General features: G+C 42.4%; 3 long non-coding RNA genes across 3 annotated transcripts in view; 1 reads left to right on the top strand and 2 right to left on the bottom strand.

Moving 5' to 3' along the window:
• LOC102964785 overlaps window positions 1-9057 on the bottom strand; it is a 45532-nt gene extending 36475 nt beyond the window's left edge. Inside the window, exon 1 of the long non-coding RNA XR_006214201.1 lies at window positions 8393-9057. This is a non-coding gene — a long non-coding RNA (uncharacterized LOC102964785). The remainder of the gene's footprint in view (window positions 1-8392) is intronic.
• LOC107180963 lies at window positions 2958-12595 on the top strand. Its single transcript, XR_001511724.2, has 3 exons — window positions 2958-3382; window positions 9666-9767; window positions 12491-12595. It is a non-coding gene; the product is annotated as an uncharacterized LOC107180963 (long non-coding RNA).
• LOC122235995 lies at window positions 11604-18394 on the bottom strand. The gene is made up of 2 exons (XR_006214203.1): window positions 17869-18394; window positions 11604-11979 (listed from the first exon to the last, which is right to left on the bottom strand). It is a non-coding gene; the product is annotated as an uncharacterized LOC122235995 (long non-coding RNA).
• Window positions 18395-18479: the final 85 nt, after the last annotated feature.

Genomic DNA, 18479 nt, shown 5'->3' with positions numbered 1-18479 from the left:
TAGAGATTAGAGCAGAAATAAACAATGTAGAATCAAAAAAAAACAAAACAAAACAAAACAGTAGAACAGATCAATGAATTTAAGAGCTGGTTTTTTGAAAAAATAAACAAAATTGAAAACCCCCTAGGCAGACTTCTCAAAAAGAAAAGAGAGAACCCTGATAATATCATGAATGAAAGAGGAGATCACAACCTACACCAGAGAAATACAAACAATTATTAGAGAACACTATGAGAAATTATATGCCAACAAACTGGACAACCTGGAAGAAATGGACAAATTCCTAGACACCCACACACTACCAAAACTCAAATGGGAAGAAATAGAAAATGTCAACAGACCCATAACCAGTGAAGAAATTGAATAAGTTATCAAAAATCTCCCAACAAATAAGAGTCCTGGGCCAAATGGTTTTCCAGGGGAATTCTACCAGACACTTAAAGCAGAGTTAATACCTATCCTTCTTAAGCTGTTCCAAAAAATAGAAATGGAAGGAAAGCTTCTGGACTTATTCTCTGAAGCCAGCATTACATTGATTCCCAAACCGGAAAGAGATCCCACTAAAAAGGAGACTACAGGCCAATATCCCTGATGAATATGGATGCAAAAATTCTCAACAAGATACTAGTAAATCAAATTCAACAGTACGTTAAAAGAATTATTCACCATGATCAAGTGGGATTCATTCCTGGGTTGCAGGGCTGGTTCAATATTCACAAATCAATCAATGTGATACATCACATTAATAGAAGAAAGAATAAGGACCATATGATTCTGTCAATAGATGCAGAAAAAGCATTTGACAAAATTCAGCATCCTTTCCCAATAAAAACCCTCAAGAAAGTTGGGATAGAAGGAACATACTTTAACATCATAAAAGCCATATATGAAAAGCCCACAGCTAATATCATCCTCAATGGGGAAAAACTGAGAGTTTTCCCCTGAGGTCAGGAACACAACGGGGATGTCCACTCTCACCAGTGTTGTTTAACATAGTGTTGGAAGTCCTAGCATCAGCAATCTGACAACAAAATGAGATAAAAGGCATCCCACTTGGCAATGAAGAAGTCAAGCTTTCGCTTTTTGCAGATGACATGATATTATACATGGAAAATCCGATAGACTCCACCAAAAGTCTGCTAGAACTGATACATGAATTCAGCAAAGTTGCAGGATACAAAATCAATGTACAGAAATTGGTTGCATTTCTATACACCAATAATGAAGCAACAGAAAGAAAAATTAAGAAATTGATCACATTTACAATTGCATCGAGAACTATAAAATACCTAGAAATAAACCTGAGCAAAGATGTAAAAGATCTGTATGCTGAAAACTATAGAAAGCTTAGAAAGGAAATTGAAGAGGAACACAAAGAAATGGAAAAATAGAGTAAAATATTCAGGTCAGGATGCATGAATAGACTCTTCTTTTAAAAAAATTTTTATGTATTTATTTTGAGAGAGAAAGAGAACATACACAAGCAAGGGACAGAGAGAGGATCATGACCTGAGCCGAAATCAAGAATCGGACGTCCGACCGACTGAAAACCCGCATGAATAGACCTCTTAACAGAAAGAGAATTCAACAGCAGCCATTTACAGAATATACAGCACTGCCATATTTTAGCAAAATGCACCCCAGGACATCATAAACATTATAGTGATTTGTTTCAAAAATACATTAAATTCTCTTTTACCTCTGCAATAATGTATCATTAATGCAGTGAAAGAAGTTAGTGAAAAAAGCGTGATCGTCCTTCCCCACCTTCTGCCCATCCGTCTTCCGGGAGACCACGTCTTCCAGGAGAACAGAGGCTGTTGCTCACCAGACTTGGCGTGAGGTTTCGAGGCTGCTGCTTTTCCCCCTACATCATAACCGATTTCAAATGGTGCTAGACAAAAACAGACTCTGAACACCAGGAGAAATCGGTCAGCCTGTGTAAGAGATGGGTCCAGTGGTGCTCCCGGGGGTCCGGCACTTGACCGTGCAGGTGGCAAGTCTGATTCCAGCCGCACTGCAAGTGCAGCTGGGTGTTCCGGGGCCTCTAGGAGGGGGTGCAAGTCTGATGGGGATGGAACCGTCCTCCAGGCACACAGCCAGTCACACAGTCCGGGTACAACGGAGAAAATCTCAGGGGTGCTTGGGTAGCTCAGTCAGTTAGTTGAGTGCCTGTCTCTTGGTATCAGCTGAGGTCATGATCCCAGGATTATGGGATCGAGGTCTGCATTAGGCTCCACGCTGAGCATAGAGCCTGCTTAAGGTTCTCCCCCATCCCCTCTCTCTCCCTCTTTCTCTCTTCCTCTACCCCTCCCCTCCTGGCTCTCTTGCACATGTGCTCTCTCTCTCCCTCTCAAAAAAAGAAAAAAAAAAGGAGAGAAAGATAAAAATCTCTTTTTATTATTATCATTTTTTATTTTGGACAGAGAAAGAGTATGAGCAGGGAAGAAGGGCAGAGAGAGAAAGAGAGAGAGAGAGAGAGAGAGAATCCAAAGCAGGCTCCATACTGAGCCCAACACAGGGCTCAATCTCACAACAGTGAGATCATGACCTGAGCCAAAACCAAGAGTCAGACGCTTAACCAACTGAGCCACCCAGATGCTCCTCAAAATCTCTTACAATTTCAGTCAGAAGGAAAAGAGTCTACATTCAGGCCATGGTATCTTCACAGGCACAGAGTGAGTGAGTGTCCTCTGTCGAAGGTTCTACACCGTCTTTGAATCATTACAAATGAATAATCGTCATCCTTCCTATTTTAACGGGGCTGGAGAACACAACGTCCCCTTTGGTTTACAACCCGGGAAGATTCTTCAGGGTGGCAGTCATGCCCGCTTGCGCAGATTAGAAGCCACAAAGATCAATTTTCTTAGCCATTTCTGTGACCTGCCTGTGCAAGAGGAGTGGTTTGGTGAGACTTTGCCTGCAGGGATCAGTGGAGTCGGTAGCACAGAACAGCTCGGGCCTGTGCCTGACATAAGACACGAGTGCGGGGCCCCGGGTGCCACAGCCAGGAGCTCCCGGGCGGTTCTCGGCTCCTTGATGAAAGGCTGCTTTGGACCAAAGGTGACGCACTGCTCTGCTCACCCCTCGTCTGTGACCCTGGGGCAGGAAGACTAATGCGCCAGATCAAACCAGGAGCAGAGGGAAAATCTTCAAGCTAAGCCTGTGTGAGGGGTTTCTTAAAGGCAGAATTTATAGTTGCCTTTAAAAAACTCACTGGCAGCCTCTAGCGGGACTAGATATTCATTGTTTAAGACCCATGGGTTATATTTGCCATGCATCCAATGACTCTGTTTTACTGCCTAGGCATTCTCTTTGGCACGATCTTCTTTCTTTTACCCATCATCGTGGCCGGTTGGATAATTGTAAAGCACAAACAAGGGTAAGTACAACCAAACTCGCCTAGAAAAAGGTTGTAAGTGTCCTTGCCTCCTCTTGGAAGCCAAAGAGAAGTAAAAGAAAACCTCAGAACAAGCACTACTAGATAATCTCTGATACGATTCATAATTATAAAGAAGGCCCTTGACACACATGATGGATAGAGAAATATTCACACTAAAAGAAATACATGATAATAAGAATACTTTTTAAAAAAAAAAAAAGCTTGGGATTTTAAGAAGTACTCAAGTTTTACCCAGAGGAAAATAGAAGGAATTTTTCCAAAAGTGTTGATGAGGCCGTTGCTATCCCAGTTTTGCTGAAACATTCCAAACGGAGGCCGCTAGATACAGGCCTCATCAAGGCACTAGGAGTTACAGTGTGCCCACTGGCACATACATCACAGGCTGCCAGTGTCGAAGAACTGAGGCTTTGTGTAGGGTGTTAAAAAATATTTTATAAATCCACCTAATTTTTTTAAAGTTTATTTATTTTCACAGAGAGAGAGAGTGCGCGTGCGTGTGGGTGCGAGAGGGGGAAGGGCAGAGAGAGAGAAGGAGAGAGAGAATCCCAAGCAGGCTCTGAACCGTCAACATGGAGCCCAACTCAGGGCTTGATCTCACAAACTGAGATCATGACCTGAGCCCAAATCCAGAGTCAGGTGCTTAACCAACTGAGCCATCCAGGCGCCCTACACCCACCCAAGTTTTAAACTTGCTAAAACCTTGCAAGGATTAGATAAAGAAACAGTTTTGACTAGGAAGAGAACATATACGGTTTTTGTGTTAATTGACTTATTTAGAACAAAATCTGGGAGCTCGAAGTCAATCAGATCAGTGTTATAACCTTGATCAGCAAATTCGACACCCATGAGAAACAGTTTATAACTTTTTCTAAGCAAATGCAGTCTCCTAAAAGAAGCCTGACAGAAACGCAAGTTGCTATTTCACGGAGGAGGCCAGTGTAAACTTTTGAAAGGCAGAGCATCACAGCAGAACATCTTAATGATCTAGTCAGGAACTTAATTTCATGGTAAAGCAATTAGTAGGGATTTACATTTAAGATACGGTTTTATCTTTCATAACAAATGTTTTCTAGATGTTGCGGTTTGACAAGTAAATATGCTTCCCTCATCTGCACTATAAATAGAAAGTGAAAGTAGCCTTAATGCTCGATGTTAGCAAAAGCCTTTGTGTCAATAACCTTTTCCCCTCAAAGTTTCTCTTTTATTACTACTATAATTTGAGTCAAAAATTTTTTTAATTAGGCTGTTTTAAAAATTAAGGCTGAATTAAAGTAGTTGGGGCTCCTAATTTTCTATTTCTGGACCAATGTCCGGCTAAAACCAGCCAGAGTACACGACTCTTCTCTTAGAGATATTCACAACAGTCTCTCTCCTCCTCCCTTCCAACTACTTCATTCCAACTCCTGTGGCCTGGTCCAAGTTCATCAACTGCCGATCGAATTCCCTAGCCCAGCTATTGATTCGTTTCACCCATGTAACTTAAGATGGTTCCCTCCTATTATCATCCTTGGGCATGAAAAAGATTCAACAGCCATTTCATAAAAATGATTTCCTTAGAAATGGTGATCTCATCCCCTCTAAGTACCCTCAGATCATATGACATTTCTTCGTGTACTCCATGGCTTTGAACCTGCCTCCTGTCGTCCCTATGTTCTTTAGAAGTGTAAAGCCATGGCATAAGCATTTGCTGACCAGTAGCAACCAGGGATGTGGCAGGGAAAAAGATCATGGAGTAAAACCTCCCAAATGTCTAAATAATCCACCATGGAACATATCATACATATGTAATCCATAAAAATTTCAAAACCTAGCTAAACATGTATGTATTTGGCCTGTTTTCACTTCTTGGAGTAATGAGTGAATTACTTTAAGAAAATGCCATTTATTTTCATGTTAGAAATAACACGTGAGATTAGTAGGAGGGGGTGTTGTGCTTAAATAATCCAAGACCTTGTTCTTGGAAGCAGTTGGGTGAGTAATCATTGTTCTGTGTCCTTGTGTGGGTGTAGATTGATTATTCTTATCTGGATCTCAAGCTTTCCTCACAGGAAGGGAAGAAAGTTCCTTACAGTAACGAGAAGGAAGCCATGTGACAGGCACAGAATATGACCTCGACAGAAGAGCAGTTTATGTCAGAGCCCCAAAAGACTGACTGACAGAACAGTGTAGAAGGAGTGGCCTGCTCCATGGGAGACGCAGGATCACACCAGGCCTGGAGGGTTGCAGGCACAAGTCTACCTCTCGGACACGGGAGACAACACGCTACATTTTGTGGGAACACTCTTAGATGATGTTTTAGCACAGCTCATTTCATTTTGTAAATATTTTATTGAGTACTTCCCTGTCCCAAGGACAGTTCTGAGGTTTGTTACATATCCATCAGCAAAGATGGACTCCTTTATGGAGTTTTCATTCCAGTGGTGGCACAGAGACTATAAATTAGACACACAATTAATTAATTAATTAGAATAAAGGCGATGAAGGGATGCCTGGGTGGCTCAGTTGGTTGAAGTGTCCAACTTCGGCTCAGGTCACGATCTCTCAGGTTCGTGACTTCGAGCCCCACGTTGGGGTCTGTGTTGACAGCCCGGAGCCTGGAGTCTGCTTCAGATTCTGTGTGTCCCTCACTCTCTCTGCCCCTCCCCTGCTCACACTCTGTCGCTGTCTCTCAAAAATGAATAAATGTTAAAAAAATTAAAAAATAAAGAGGATAAAAAGACTAGGAGAAAACTGAGCAGAAGAACAGAGTTTCGAAACGTGGATGTGGGAAAGACACAATCTTTAATACCATGATCAGCATGGTCCCCATTGAGGAGTGCTTTAAAGTGAGATCATTCCTGTATGTCTGTGTGCATCCTATTTTTGTCTCATTTTTTAAAGATGTCTATATTGAGAGAGCAAGCGAGTGAGTGCGAGTGGGGAAGAGATAGAGACAGATGAAGAGAGAGAATCTCAAGCGGGCCCCGTGATCTCAGTGCAGAGCCTGACGCGGGACTTGATCTAATGAAACGTGAGATCATGACTTGAGCTGAAATCAAGAGTCAGTTGCTCAGCTGACTGAGCCCCCCATGCACTCTGAGATTGCCTCATTGTAATTAGTTAGTAAATCTTTAAACTGCTTATGCTGTCTTAAGAAAAGAAGATTGTTTTCTTCTGCCCTGTTTAAAGAACAAGGCAGGAGAAGTGGCCCGAAGTGGGGTTAGCATGGAAAATACCAGCTACAAAATATGAGTCAATGGGCTGAGGTGTTGGTTAGTGTCCAGCACAAAGCAGGGTTGTGATCAAATAGTGGCATCTTCCTGTGGTTGTGTTATGACCCAGGACTGAAGGACTTGACGACTGTAGCTAGCCCTCTCCTCCGCCAGGGAGTTCGGCGGCAACTGTCTACCAGGTAGTACGTTTTTAATTGTCCTAAACTTACCACAGGTTTCAAGGATGCTCGTTGTTTTAATATTCTGCCGCTGGACTTGGTAAGCAAGCCTGCTTTGGACTTATGTCACATCACTGATGATTTCATATGCCTCCTCGGTCCTTAGCTTTCCCAGATTCAGCATGTCTAATTACTCGGTACGTTTGCTCCCTCTGCCCCATGCTGCGTTCCCCACACTCTGTTAAATTATTTCTCGTCTCCTTAACCCCCCTCCCGCCCCAAATCACACACACACACCAAGCAGAAAATGAGCTTCTCGTAAGCAGAGACCACCTCTAGGCGCAAAAAAATCATTTTCAGTTAATGATTTTTGACTTCCAATTGTACAGCAGTCAGGATTAATAGGATAATAGCAACAGCTAATGTATTTGTTTACAAAATATTTTACCATTTATTGTCTTCTTTGACCCTCAGAGCAACTCTGTGAGGTAGGTAGGTCCAATTGCATTGTTATCCCAAAGGAGGGAAGGGTCTGAGGTGCACAGAAATTCAGTGGCTTGCTTAAAATCGTACCAGCAGGTGGTCCTTCAGGAGTAGGGTTTCAGTCCTGATGATCTTAGGACCCTGAACCCATTCAGCTACCCGGTAATAATCTCACCGCCAACTTCTGAATTTGGTTCTGTACCACCCAGAACTGCATATAGCACAAAAGTGGGAGGTTTCCTTTTTTTTCTTATAGTACTTTAACCTGTCCATTTTATTGGTATGTGTGTTGTTGTTTGTTTGTTTTAGCTAGTCTGGTACATGGGGCAGGTATCCTAGAGAATAGTATGCAATCTCTCCCTTTTACTCTATCCTGAGTTATCAGCCTCTAAGGAAATTACAGTAATTCGGGAAGGGCTTCTGTCCTTACTAGGCTTAGTGAAAATTTTCCTGTCCATTCACATAGACTAGCAAGTTTGATGACTTAACTTTACTGGTTTTCCACTAGTAAAAAACACATCATCTCTGCATACATTCCATTTCAACGTGTATTTACACAAGAATTTGTGGCAAATGTTGTTTTTTGTTTTTTAGAGAGAGAAGGGGGGTGCAGGGGGAGAGAGAGAGAGAATCTTGAGCAGGCTCCGTACTCGCTCAGTATGGACCCTGACACAGGGCTTGATCCCACGACCCCGGGATCATGACCTGATCAAAACTCAAGAGTCAGATGCTCAATGGACTGAGCCATCCAAGCACCCTGATTTGTGGCAAATGTTAAGCAGGATAAGTCACGCACTGATCACTGAGGAATAATATTGTTAAATTCCTGCATTCATAGCCCATTTAGCCTTGCTCCTTGTTTCGGCCTCTGATCCATTCCCATTCCCATACAAAACAGCCTTCTTGTATATACTCAGATAAAGCTATAAAGTCTTCATTGGTATGATGCTTGGAGTGACAAAATTACTAAGACCGCCCTCTATGAAGTATCCCTGCATTACCCCATGCCCACATTGACTACCACCAATCAAGTGGATAGCCATCCACTCAGCACATACTAAGGTTGTATTCTCTCAGGCCCATGTACTGGTCATCATCCAAAACCCCTTTCAGCCATTCCTTGGCTAACCACTTACTAGTCATTGCTCCGTGGACGCCCATAACACCTGTCAGTACAACCCTCTACTCTTCCTCAGGCGTGGATCTCAAGTTTGTCCTTCCTCATTCTGGGAACACTTTGCTTCTGACTCAGTGTTCCTCTTTGTCTCAGGGACGCCCTCATTGTAATTTCCACCAAAGGGTAAAGACGAACTGAGCAATGAGGAAGTACTGGGGGGCGGTGGAGTGAGTTAACTCTTTGCACTTCCATCCTTAAGTCCCCAATACCAACACATATTTGACCTCTAAGGGTACTGGTATATTGTACCATTTACCATGTCGTTTATGTAAAATGAAGTGCTTACTTAAACAACTGCCAAAGAGGCAGAGTAGCATCCCAGGTAAGATGAGGGCTTTGCAATCATTAGGAGCCGTGTCACACCCACGTACTAGCTATGAAACCCTCAGCAAGGCACTCAACTTCTCTAAACTTTATTTTCCTTGTCTGTAATGTGGGGACAATAACAGCTCCTACCTCACTTAACATGGTGCCTCGGTTAGGATGAATGTCAGAAAGTGTGAGCTATTGTTATTTACATGTGATTGTTATTGACATTTAAAAGTGCTTAGGGGTTCCTGGCTGGCTCCGTTGGTTGAGCAGCGAACTTCGGCTCAGGTCATGATCATGGCTTCAAGCCCGGAGTCAGGCTCTGTGCTGACAGCTCAGAACCTGGAGCCTGCTTCCGATTCTGTGTGTCCCTCTCTCTCTGCCCCTCCCCCACTAACATTTCAAAAAATTAAAAAAAAATAAACAAAAGTGTTTAAATGCTTGGATTTACCCTAGTCCTCATATGCCTCCGGACAACTGCTGCTGCTTTCCAAACTCTGGGTGTTAACTGTACACAAAACAGAACTTCTATCTTCGCTGTAGCGGAAGAAGGAAGCCTTGTGTAAGATTGTTGTGCAAAGCTGTTGCCCTTGTGAAGCCTAAATGTCACCACCTGGTGGTAAACAGTATTTACCAGTCAAAATGACTTTGGAAGCAAATGTCCTTTGAAGGCATGGACACTTGTGTATCAGCAATTCAGTCTCCTGGCAACGTACAGGATGGTTTTAGTTTTATTTCCTACTCTGAGTTATTTAGTCTTGAGAGGTGGGATTTGGTTGTTTTCCTCTTACATATCGTGCAAAGATTTCAGAAACATGAGGCAAGTTATGCCCTCAATTTCAAAATGAAAGCCACTGACTACTTTCTTCCAAGACTGAAATGTATAAAATTATTTGTCTTATTTTTCTCCCTCTGCCAATTAGCAAAACTACAGATGAAAAACGTAAGGAGAGTATCCATTTACATCCTCAAGAAGACAGCGGTGTAAGTCCTCAAACTGTGCAAACAAATCAGGAGAACAGCAGGTACCTAATGTACATATTGAATTCATAATGTTGTCAGTAACTCAGAGAGCGGAAGTGAGAACAGGATGTGCCTAAGATGCTGCTCTGGCTGGATCCCTGGGACCACCGGAGATAGAAAGTTCTTCAGGAACTGGAAATGCCTTGGTTGTTGTTTTCCTTAGATTCTTGTTTCCAGGGAGTTGGGTGATGGCTGTCAGCGCTGTGCTCCGGGCACTGTTTTCTCAAAGCATTCTTGTATTTTTGTGCGCTGGTGCTATAAACCTTCGAGAAGAAGCAAGCTTTTGTTTTCTTGTGGAACGCAAGCATTTGGCACTTGGGTGTCCCCCTGGCTCCCCCTTCCCTTAAATGTGCAGGATCACCTGGGGATCCTGTGGAGACTTCGCATTTACCTCCCCCTGCTTTCTGACTCCCACTGAATTCTCTGCCTCACCAGGTCTCCTAAGACTGCTCTCTCCTTCCTGTTTCCTGTCCTCCCCAACAGGGGCTTGTCACCACACCTCATCCCCACATGCCACCTAGTCAAAGTACCAGCCTACTACCATAGCTGTTGGGTGCTCACTGTTTAGCTGTTTGCTACAGGACCGGGGTGAAAAGGGAAATTACCAAATTATGTGTGCCAAAGTGGCACACACGTAGAAGTGAATATTAGAAATCACGGGACCAGGGGCGCCTGAGTGGCTCAGTAGGTTAAGTGTCCAACTTTGGCTCACGTCACCATCTTAACCCTTGAGGGTTTGAGCCTTGTGTTGGGCTGTGTGCTGACAGCTCAGAGCCTGGAGCCTGCTTTAGATTCTGTGTCTCCCTCTCTCTCTGCCCCTTCCCTGCTTGTGCTCTCTCTCTCTCTCAAAAATAAACAGAAAAAAAAAAAATCACTGGACTAGAAAGTGACTGTTTTTGTAAATAAAGCTACTGGAACACAGCCTCTCCCACCGTTAGCCTATTTATGGCTGCTTTTCATGCTGCAACAGCAGAGTTGAGTAGAAGCCACAGAGACCTAGACTGCGTGGTTGTCTTTACAAAAGTTACTTTAAAAACTATTTCAGAAGAGGGCTTAAAAATATCATTTGATTTCTACTCCTTCCTGCCTGGTTATGTACGTAAACACTTTGCCACCTTTTTCCAATCTAAGTGGCATTAATCAGGCTCAGAATTCACTCATCTAAGGAGCTCTCCCAAAGTGTGCCAGTCCAAAGTGATGTCTTTCTTTAAAACTCACAGAACTTCCTATCTATAACATTTTTTAAATAAACTGTTACCTTTCAAGACTAGTAAGTGCTCATTGCCAAAAATACATCGAAAATAAACACATAAAGAATATACAAATTATCTGTAATAGCTTCCACCCAGTGGTTAGTATTTTAAGTTTCTTTTATTTACATATTGTTTAATATTTGCAAGATTATGCACTGAGAGTATATTCACTGTGTAATACCGAATCCGGATTCTGTTTTCACCAAATGAAGACCATTTTCGTTATCATTAAAAACTTATGTCACACAGCAGTCAATGACATTTGTTGTTTTTTGCCTGTTACCACTATTGTATTCACTAGCACATTCCTGTTCTTCAAACATGAATTAGTCACTTGTAACACGTACTATGCATTGTGCTTATGTTTTCTTTCTCATGATAACTTATGAGTAATGACTCCTTTTTAAATTTCCCAAAATTTCTGTGTATGGACTTAATCAAATGAGAAGTATAGATATTTGAGAGGGAACTGTTTGAAATTTCATTTTAACTAACTTTTTGGAAATGTTTTTTGACATCAAGGTGCATCTCAAATTGTGTAGACTGACTGTTGACCACCGTTTTAATAATACAGGAAGTCCGAAATGAATTTGTCACAAGTCTCTTTTTCAAGATTGGGATTTTGGCCACAGTGCTCCACAGGAGCGAGGTTGATCATTTGTGGCCACATATGGCAGACAAGGAGTGAGTTAGTGTCTGTATCAAGCTTGGGACCCGTGAACCCGAGCCAAGTGCAAGGGCAGAGGGTGATACAGAGCAAGAGGCAGACTCCAAAGACACAGCTGCATGCCGAAGGACGTGAGAATGTTCAAAGATGACGCAGGTACCAAGCGTTGGGACGTGTCAGGAGGTAGAAAGGGAACAATGATGGGGGATCAGGCGGCAGGAATAGCGGGGTGTCCGGTGAGCCGATGGGCCTCAACAGGGATCTGTCCACTGGCGGAAGGACAGTCTTCCCGGCCTTGAGGAAGAGGAGAGGCTTCAGCATGGGCAGGGAAGCATTTGGACATCACGGACCATACAATAATTTCTTTCAGTCTTGACGGTGTTGGGGGACGAGGACCTGTTCTCTGAGGCTGGCCCTCCTCCAAACTACCAGCTCCTGTTTGCTTTCCCCTGCCACAACATGGCTCAGAAGAGACTCAGAAATATTTGGTGTGTTATGAGGAACCTCTGTTTTTGGAATGAGGCTCTTTTTATTTAGTTGCCCAACGCTGAGAAACATTTTTCCTTTGATAAAAGCAGCAACGGGGAAAGGTCAGCTTATTCATTAATCTCTCTCTTATCTATTAAGTGTCTCAGCTTTTGCAATACCTTCTTGTGCCCTGCACAGCAACCGCTAAAGAAGGCAATAAACACTTCTTCTGAACTCATAATTGGTGTAATACTGTCCTCATGATTATTACCAGCAAGTTCCAGGTAATTCGTTTCAGCCATGCTGTCATCTGAATAAAAATATCCTGTTATTTCAGTGTCCTTCCTTGACAAAGTATATAAAGCTGGAGAACACCTCGAAGTAAAACGTTGGTCGGGAAGGAAGCGATTCATTTCAACAGAATAAGATGTGAAACGCATAAAATCCCAACTGGAAGTGACCTCACAGACATGCAAGCATGTGCACTTGAAGATGCCGAAGTGCCCCCAGAATCTAGGAAAAGCTCCCTCCTCTTAGTTTGGATTACTGTCACCCCTTCACCCTCTGTCCTTGTGCTCAAAGCACACACCATCCATTTAGGGGAAAAGACTGCCCTTGGGCTATATAAATAGCCTCACTTACTTAAAGGACAAAGGTGTTGCCTAAGATCTTGGTTTACCAGTTTGTTATTTTCCTTTCTTATTTTCAAATGTCCATACTATGGAATGGGCTCATTAATGAGAATCTGAAAATCCAGAGGGACAATGTGAAAAACAAATAAGTCACATAGAATTATACTACTCTGTGATAACCGCTGGTAATATTTTGATTCATTTTCTGCTAACCTTTCTTCATGTATGTTTCTTTATACACAGTCTTACTTAAATAGTTAGTTTTTCTTTTATAGAGCAAAACCTCCTCCTATTAGATCCGAGTAAAATATAGCTATATCAGTTTTTACTTCCTTAGAAAAGAATATTTTCTGTTTATTTAAAAAAAAAAACATTAAATGATTCTGGAGAAGAGGTTTTCAAGAGAAATATCTGAAACAATGAGCTTTGGATATTACCTAAGTTCTATTTCAAAAGCACTTTTACTCTATTCTTTACAAAAACATAACTATTTTAAATAAAAGAATAATTATATTATAAAAGCAAGTGGCTGACTTTTGTATGGATTCAGAATACACTAAATAAACTAAGAAACTATGACTTTTAAGAAGTTAAAAAATTGGGGCTCCTGGGTGGCTCAGTCGGTTGAGCGTCCGACTTCGGCTCAGGTCATGATCTCACAGTTCGGGAGTTGGAGCCCCGCATTGGGCTCTGTGCTGACAGCTCAGAGCCTGGAGCTTGCTTCAGATTCTGTGTCTCCCCCTCTCTCTGCCCCTTCCCTGCTCATGCTCTGTCTCTCTCTGTCTCTCAAAAATGAATAAAGGGTAAAAAAAAAATGTTTTTTTAAAAAGAAGTTAAAAAATTAATATATAAATAAGTGGTCTTGGAGTCCTTAACTAGTCCACATACTTACGGATCAAAAATTATCTGGTGTGATATTATGGGTCATGCTAATAATCTAGAAAATATCAGAATCTTCCTGGATATTTAACAATAGATTCGCATATGACTACTGCTATCTACGTGTAATCCTGGGTTTTAAGTTGCTTTTAGAGAGTATTCTGCCAAATTGACCTTGATAAATATAAAGAGTGAGCCGAACATCAACTGGAGGTTTTCTTTAAAATCATGGAAGGTAGGGAAAAACAGAATAAGCAAAGTCAACTGACAGACCAAAAGAAAAATTACAGCTTATATCATGGACAGGGGAAACAGGCATATTTAGAGAGTTAAAAATTCAAAAACCATCCCTCTCCATTCCCCCTCCCTGCAAAAGGGCAAAAGATATACAGCCAGGTCACCAAAAGAAGAAAGGGAAGTGACCTATGAATATATAAAAAGATCCTAAATGGCTTTGCTTAGCTGGAACACAGGGAAATCTATTACGTCTTAAGCTTCTGAAGAAGTACATTTTAAAGGAGGGCTAGAAAATAGTTGTTGGGGACTGGGCTGTTTTCGAATCAAAATTCCCTATCACATGAAAAAAATGTAAATTCCTTTTTTTCCACCCAGAATGAAGTAGGTCTGTGAGTATTGTGGTTAACAACTATCTGATGCCTGGGACATTTAATTTCAAGAAATTCATGAGACTTTTTTTACCTGTACAACATTTATATAAGGGAAATACTCTATATACTAACTATGGGTAAAATACTGAATTTCAAGTTTAAAAATTTTTAAATACAAACTTTTTTTGTATTCTTGAGCAATTGTGTTAACCTCTGGCCTTACATTTTCCTTCTGAAAAGCAGGGGCTGGTCCAGCTGGTCTCCAAAGTTATTCCTAGTGCTAATATTCTCTTTTTTCTCATTTGCCTTTTGTGTGCATGCAAGTGTGAGGTGTACGTTAGTTTAAATCTATGACGTTTAAATAAAATGTTCTGTCTCCATCATTATAATAAGAAAGGGATAAAAGATGTTCCTTTCTAAATCTACTTGTGGACTATGGTTTGTAATATATTTACATTTTAAACCTTCACAAGCCAAGAGGAAACAAAATGAGTATGTGTTCCTTCTAAGAAATGCCTTCCTTTCTGCACTTGGTTGTTTTAGAATCCCGGGGCAGGTAATGGCTTACCACAGGAATGCTCTCGCTGGTAAGAGCTAAATAAGAAGGTCAACTGAATGGCAGGTGTTTACCAGATACAAAGGGCGGTGGCACAGCCCCCAGGGCCAACATCAGCAAGATGGTTGAACCATCCTGTTTAGCCATCCTCTTTCGGGTTTTCACAAACGCCTCGTGTGTAATTCACCATGGCAGCGGAAAGCCTCTCCTGAGAGCACTCACAGGCCCATTCCTGCTGCTAGCCCGACCTCTGATAAGCGCGATGCAAACAGACTAATTTAGGAGGCCAGGGATCATCCAACATGACCATTTATTTTCCAGAAGTTGGCCTGTGTTTAATGACAGCCTCACACACCTACCTCCTCCCCACTGGCCTTCACACAGTCTGAAAGGAGATGTAGCACGTAGCTCCAGACCTGGTCTACGCACAGGCATGTTCTCCGTGCTCTCCTCTCCTGCACTTCAGCAGTGTGACAGAATCTCCAGGGGGAGCGGCAGAAACCATGAGTGTTTACTCCCCTGCTTCACTCAAAGCCTGGACTCTTGAGTGCCATTCCCGTCAGGGCTTCAAGGAGTTCACTGTCGACACTCTCCCTTTGAACCAAGTCACTAAAACGATCTCAAGGCTAAGGGACAGACAGCGGCTCTGCTTCGTAACACAGCTTGCAGTGCCCGATCCAGGAACGGTTTGTGTGCACACAGTTGTAGCTCGTTCCTTTTAGAGGCAAACCCCACTTTGCTCCCAGTATCTTAAAATTCTTACAACAAAATCTCTCAGAGCTTCCCCGGCATTTGGTAAACCCATGGTGGCGGAGAATTGGCAGAGGCATGTTAGATGCACGAGACAGCAACCCCCATTTATTTCATTCAGTATATATAGGTTTTTATTATACACCTTACAGACACAGAACTGTCTCAGCACTGAAGCTACAGCAAGAGAACTCTGTCCCTGTCTCATGGAGCTTGTCCAGAACAAGAGGGAATGGGGCTCAGAACCTTTCAAAGGGAGCCTTAATTGGGTCATTTGAAAATTAATTAATCAATGTGAAAGTACTCAATTATATTAAGAATGGTTTGCTGAACCCCAAGGACAGACTTTGCTGACAGAAGGAAAGTTCCAGTGCAACCGTGCAACCCCCATTCCTGAATCTAATCCAGCACTTGTAACTAACAAACCAAACCCCAGCCATGTTCTGAACCTTTAATTTACTCATAAGCAAAAAACCCACTTACTTCTAAGACCAGAAATAGATGGGAAAATGCTTTCATCCTATTGAGATGTCAATGATATATACCATTTTATACAGATGGTTACAGAGAACAATAAATCCATTCTCTGTTTTTACGCGTTAAGTATCAACATTGGTCCATAGGACACTTCTGTTCTGTCAGTCTTTTGCAACTGTTAAGAATTAACAGAAATAATTCCCCCTCACTGTCTCCTTAACTATACTTCCTTCAAGTCAATGTCATCACGGAGTGTCTGGATTTTACAATCTAAAATGCTAAGGTGTTTGTTTTATGTATCACTTTACATAACGTTTTATACCCAGTGCCAAGAATCTAGACATTGTTTTGTTCTGGGAGAAAGAGGAAATTCCACGGTTTGTTGAACCCACAATGTTTTTAGTACATCTCTGCTTTAGAATTCTTTAAATGCATACAGCATTTTATAATTCCAGAAGATGCATTTGAAGTTAATACAAAAAGCTTACATTTCCGCGCCATTCACATTATAACTTAACTCTGAGAGATTCTATGAACGAAATAGCAGTGGATGTAGAAGTTGGACTTTGACAATTTTTTTCTTCATCTGATTCCCAGTGTAGCACAGGGGCATTAAAGAAAACTAAAAACCACAATGAAAATGAAATCTCCATTATCCTATTGAAGTTTTGGGGTGATGGGGGGTTCGTGGGGTCTGGCACCAACGGCCAAGAAAGCACTCTTGGAGCCGGCTTTGGTGCAAAAAGGTGATTTTGTGAAAGCATGGGGACAGGACTCATGGGCAGGAAGACCTGCACTGTAAGTGTGGGGGTGACCATTTTATGGAGGCTGGGGACAAAAAGTCAAGAGGGAGTTTGCTAAAGACTTACTGGAGGCCTAGCTATTGCCCAGCTAAGGTTGTTTTTCCCTCTAGCAAGGCATTAACACTGAGACAGTAGGGAGAGCCTGAATTTTAGGCTGTTGATGGGACTGACTTTTTCTGGTAAACTGGTGGAGACTCTCATCAGTTTAACCATTTGGTTTTTTGTCCTTTCTGGTTTGGGGGTAGGTGGAAGTGTCCAAGGAATATCACACATGTCCCACTGTGGGAGAGAGGGGTGCTAGTTTGTGTTTTGCCCTCAGCCTGCCTCATACTCCCTCATCACTATCACCATTAGTTAATTCTGGAATATTTTACACTAATTCCTCTAGAATGCCAAAAGTCAAATACTTTATGGAGGTTTTTTTTTTTTTTTTTTTAAACTCACAAAAATATTGCGTAGTTTCTCGCGTGGATTTTTAACTGCTTCTGCCTAGACATTCATACCGTAAAGCCACCTATCAAAACTGCCTTCTACTTTTGCTAGACACTTAGGATTTATTTTTCCCCCCTAAATTATACATCTTTGGTCACAGCTCTGACGATTTCTTTGGCATGAACCCTAAATGGAACAACTAGTGATTTAAAAGTCATGTCCATTTGAAAACTTAACATATGGACAACTTGAAAGCCAAAAGTTTGAGGGTGTTGGCCCCCCGATACATTTACTCACGCTGGTTGATGTTCATCCTTCTTTGCCAGCTAATAGGAAGAAAATGTCACCTCCTTTTGTGTGCTCTTTTAATAAAGGTCATGTTACTTCTCCTCTTACTAGTCATACAGGTTTAATCACAACGCTACAAATAGATCTGGCTCATTCTTCATTTTCCGCTTGACTTTCCACCGAGAGATTGTTTCCCCAGAAGAGCTCTCTCTTATTAATTCCTCGCATCCCGACAATAACGGCTTTGAGTATCTCCAGGAGATTGGCAATTAATACTCCCTTGTCCTTACCTTTTTCGTGCATGTTTTTTCCTCTTCAATAAAACATTCAGTTGCTCAAGGGCAAGGGCCCCAGAGAGGTGAGGCCCGATATGCTAATGGCCCGGTGTCCTTTAATAATTCATCTCCTATCCTTTCCTTAGGGGTTGGGAGTGCAGTGGCCAAACCTTTGAGATTCTGAAATCTAGCAGGCCTTGAGAAGATCCAAGAGTAGGTGCTGAGCCCCGGAAATCACAAGTATTGTCCCTAAATATGCCCGATCACTGCCAACTCTTGAAACAAGGGCCCAGGGGGTCCGGACAGTCCCGAGTGCCTCAGGACACGACCAGAGCCCCGAGGGGTGCTGGCCCCACGACGACCCGCTGCCTGGGCTCTGGGTTTGTATTTTCAGGGCGAGGCGCTTTTCCCTCAAAGCGGCGTTCCGCTCCGGAAAAGGGACAAAGATGACTCCCTAGCCCTCCTTTCCTTTCCACCCTTCCGGATCCCTTTCTCATCCTAAGCCAGCCAAGACCCGCACGCCGCCAGGCAGGTCCCGCTTCCAGCTGCTGGCTAGCCCCGCCCAGTCCGGAAGTCCTCTCACTTCCGCCCAACTCCGTCACTTCCACTCACTTCCGCAGGCCACG

Source organism: Panthera tigris, chromosome F3, assembly GCF_018350195.1.
Source record: "Panthera tigris isolate Pti1 chromosome F3, P.tigris_Pti1_mat1.1, whole genome shotgun sequence".
NCBI lineage: Eukaryota > Metazoa > Chordata > Mammalia > Carnivora > Felidae > Panthera > Panthera tigris.
Note: the sequence above shows the minus strand (reverse complement) of the source record. Positions and strands in the feature narration are given on the sequence as shown.